Source organism: Lepidochelys kempii, chromosome 3, assembly GCF_965140265.1.
Source record: "Lepidochelys kempii isolate rLepKem1 chromosome 3, rLepKem1.hap2, whole genome shotgun sequence".
Classification (NCBI taxonomy): domain Eukaryota; kingdom Metazoa; phylum Chordata; order Testudines; family Cheloniidae; genus Lepidochelys; species Lepidochelys kempii.
In genome coordinates, this window is record NC_133258.1 from 149,008,693 (window position 1) to 149,013,258 (window position 4,566).

Sequence of the window (4,566 nt, forward strand, 5' to 3'; positions counted from 1 at the left end):
AAGAAAAGGCCACTTTAAAACTTCTTGAATACCAGCCTTCTGTTGCTCGGGCTGTCCACTGGGGTGGAGTGGTTGGGTGCCCAGAGCCTCCCCCACCCCCGCGTTCTTGGGCGTCTGGGTGCGGAGGCTGTGGAACTTGGGGAGGAGAGAGGGCGGTTAAACAGGGGCTGCAGCAGCAGTCTGTGATCCCTGCTGCCGTTCATGAACCTCCACCAGACGCCGGAGCATGTCCGTTTGATCCCGCAGTAGCCCCAGCGTTGCCTCATGCCTCCTCTGATCTTTCTGCCACCCCCTCTCCTCACGTTCATTGACCACCACCTTCCTGTACTCTGCTATTGTGTCCCTCCACACATTCTGCTGAGCTCTGTCAGTGCCGGACGACTGCATGAGCTCAGAGAACATTTCATCGCGCGTGCGTTTTTTTCGCCGCCTTATCTGAGATAGCCTTTGGGACGGAGGAGGTAGGCTTGAAACATTTGCAGCTGCTGGAGGAAAAAAAAAGGAGTGAAGTATTTTAAAAGATACATTTTACAGAACAATGGCTGTACTCTTTCACGGTGAACACTACTATTCATATTACATAGCAGATGTGATTTTGGTACAAGGTCGCATTTTGCATCTTATATAGAGTGCCTGCGGCTTTGGTGTTAGAGATCCCACACGCAGTGCCGGGCAACAGAATTTGGCTTGCAGGTGGCCATGGTAAGCCATAGTCTTTCAGCCTCTGCAGCCTTCATAACAGCAGCGCCCTCCTCTCCCATACCAAGCAAAGCATGTTGAGTTGGCCATTTAGTGCTGCGGTTTTCCTGTTAATGTGCAGCAACAGAAACCAAACTAACCCCCCTCCCCACATCCAATTCTCTGGGATGATCGCTTTACCCCTCCCCCCACTGCGTGACTGGTATCAGGGAAGATCCCTGCTAGCCAAATGCGAAGAGCTCAGCGCCAATGCCCTGCCCGCACCCCCTTCCCCCACCACGTGGCTAACTGCGGGGAGGATTTCTTTTCAGGCACAGGCAAACAGCCAAGTAGGAACGGCCACCTCTGAATATCCCCTTAATTAAATTCCCCTATTTCAACCAGGTGACCATGAACGATATCACTCTCCTGAGGAACACAGAGAGATAAAGAACGGATGTTGCTTGAATGCCAGCAAAAACCGGGACCGTACCCTGCCAGGCTTTGTCATGCAATGATACCAGATTACTTGCTACTAGCATGGCGTGGTAAAGTGTCCTACCATGGAGGATGGAACAAGGCTGCTCTCCCCAGAAACCTTCTGCAAAGGCTTTTAGAGTACCTCCAGGAGAGCTTCATGGAGATATCCCTGGAGGATTTCTGCTCCATCCCCAGACATGTTAACAGACTTTTCCAGTAGCTGTACTGGCCACGAATGCATCCCAAGTCCTCAGGGCTACTTAATCATTAAAAAACTCTTGTTTTTATAACATGTATTATATTTAAAAAGGTACACTCACCAGAGGTCCCTTCTCCAGCTTCGTTAGGTTGGGAGGGTATTTCAGTCAGGGTGAGAAAAAGATCCTGGCTGTCAGGGAGAATGGTGTGCTGTGTGCTCTCCTCAAGCTCATCCTCCTCCTCCTCATCTTCCCCATCCCCAAAATCCTCAGCCATGGCGGAGAGTACCCCATCATCGGTGTCCACGGACAGGAGTGGGGTAGTGGTGGCGGCCCCCCCCAGAATTGCATGCAGCTCAGCGTAGAAGCTGCATGTCTGGGGCTCTGTCCCTGGCCATCCGTTTGATTCTTTGGTTTTCTGGTACGCTTGTCCAAGCTCCTTAAGTTTCACGCAGCATTGTGTTGCGTCCCTGCTGTAGCCTCTGTCCCTCATGGCCTCGGAGATTTTTTGAAATGTTTTGGCATTTTATCTTTTGGAATGTAGTTCTCATAGCACGGATTCCTCTCCCCATACAGTGATCAGATCCAGTACCTCCTGTTCGGTCCATGCTGGAGCTCTTTTTCGATTCTGGGACTGCATGGTCACCTGTGCTGATGAGCTCGCCTGGCCAAACAGGAAATGAGATTCAAAAGTTCCCAGGCTTTTCCTGTACACCTGGCCAGTGCATCCAAGTTCAGAGTGCTGTCCAGAGCAGTCACAATGGTGCACTGTGGGATAGCTCCCGGAGGCCAATACCTTTGAATTGCTAACCCTAACTTGAACTAATCCACACTAACCTAATTTGAAACGGCGATGTCGATTTCAGCGCTAATCCCCTCATTGGGGAGGAGTACAGAAATCGGTTTTAAGAGCCCTTTATGTCAAAAAAATGGCTTCATTGTGTGGACGGGTGCAGGGATAATTTGATGTAACGCTGCTAAATCCGACAAACTCATAGTGTAGACCAGGCCAGTCTACATTCATGGCTACTCCCACTGAGGCACGTGTGATTGCGGTTCCTACCACTCCCCTGAGCTTAAACATCCACAGACTGGGCAGCCTTGACTCATGAAGTTCAGCTTCTGATGGGGAGGAGAGGTAGGTGGCTGTTGCTCAAAGAATTGTCCCTTCCTTCCTGCTCCCTGACCTTTGTTAAACCATTGCAATCTCATCCTCTGAATCTCACTGGCCCCGGACCAAGGAACCCATGAATGCAATTTTTCTATGCCAACCCTGCCCTTTCACGTGGGTTTTATAGGGCAATCCTTCTTTTCCACTGAAGGCTGACCTCTGAGAAGGGCTCCTGTATGCAGACACAACCTCTTTGCTACATCAGAGATGCAGGGCAGGCTCTGTTTCAAAGCCAGCCCTAGAGCAAGGCAATCTGACTTCTTGTGAAATGACCAGTGTTTTGCTCAGAATAAAAGCCAGAATTTTCTCCCACCCTCACAATTTTCATCTGGGGTGAAATTCTTCTCTACTTGGCAACATTTTTTCGGTTCAGCCCTGATTAAGTCTGAGCTCCCTGCCCTGACACATTGCTTTGGAAATAGATCCCTGCTTCCCAACCCCCCCAAAAGCGGTTCTTTTCAGCCCGTATGCTTTAGAAGGCCTTCAGTGTTAAGAAACACTTAGCAGGTGACTATACTAAAGCCTAATGTAAGAAAAGGATTTAATAAACTGCAAACAAAATTATCAAAAATAATGTTTTTCCTAGGCAGTTGGGTTTTCAGTGATTAAGAAAATACAATTTCCTGTAATTAAATCTTAACAAGAAATGTTAGTAAAAACACTCTGTCCCGGCTTCTGTAATAATTGCCCATTCCCCCAGAACAGTAAACAGAATTAGAGTCTGCAACATACGCTCCAATCCACGTGTCACATTGATCAAATTTGCTTTAATATCTTTATCCACACAGAAAAGTTGAATCAAAGAGTCTGAAAGGGAAACCTCCACACTGGGACTGTGACAGGCAACTCACTCCATGGGAAAAGCTGGGTGTCTGGTGGGGCTGGGAGGGTGATGCAGTGACCCTAGTGGTCATGCAGCACCACTGAGAAGCAACCAGGCTTTATTCCTTCCAAGCATGGATTTTTTCCATTCAGTGCTTAGCACTGTGCATTCAAGTGCTCTCTGCACGTCTCCATTCCACGAGGCAACAACCACAGACTCATCTAAGGGAGGATGGGCAAGCAGGTTTTGCCTTATTAACTGTAATTACTAACTAATATCCTCCAGTGGACTCAGAAGGCTCCTCCAGATCCCTGCCCTTAGGAAGCCTGTATTTCTGCTGCTTTAATGATCCGCCCCCACAGAGACACTTGAGACTCCAGTGTTTTTGTATGACAGTACTGTATTTGTATTACAGTGGTACTTAGCAGCTCATACTGAGAGCAGACCCCCATTGTGCTAGGTACAGTACAAACACAAAGTGAGAGACAGTCCCTGCCGCAAAGAGATTGTGGTGTAAATAGACAAGACAGACAGAGAGGGGAAGTGGCTTGCTCATGGCCACACATCAGGAAGGCATAGAACCCCAGTCTCCTGACTCCTAGTCCAGTGCCTGATCCATTGGATCACCCTGCCTCCCCCGTAACCCCTACATGACCCAGCTTGGCTACTCTTCAGTCCCTGTCTCTGCCTTTCCATGACACAGAGGGATGTGCTTTTCCTCCTCCCCACCCTCTGAGCATGCTGCTTCTGTGGTGTTCCCAGCAAAAGGAGCAAAGCACAAGGACTCAGCATTATAACCAGTTTCTTCAGACAGAAGAGCGGAGCATGGACTACTAGGCCATTGCTCCGACCTAGTAGGAGTGTCTCCTCGGTTTCCCACACAGGAGCTCAGAACTATAACCACTGAGCCGAACTGGGCAGAGTGAGAGATTGGGGATCAGAAAGCTGCTAACACAACGTAGGCCAGGGCTGCTTTACAGAGTTGGGTTGATGTAAGGCAGCTTATGTCAACCTAACTCTGTAAGCGTCCACACTACAGGGTTGCTCCTGCCGACGTAAGTCCCCCACTACACCGAAATAATAACTCCACCTCCACGACAGGTGTAGCGCTTAGGTCGATGTAGTTAGGGTGACACAGTGTCTGTGTTGGCGCCCCTGGTTGAGAGTTAGATGCAGAGGAGCAGTGGGGCTCTATCTGTGAGCCCTGTGCAGGGCTG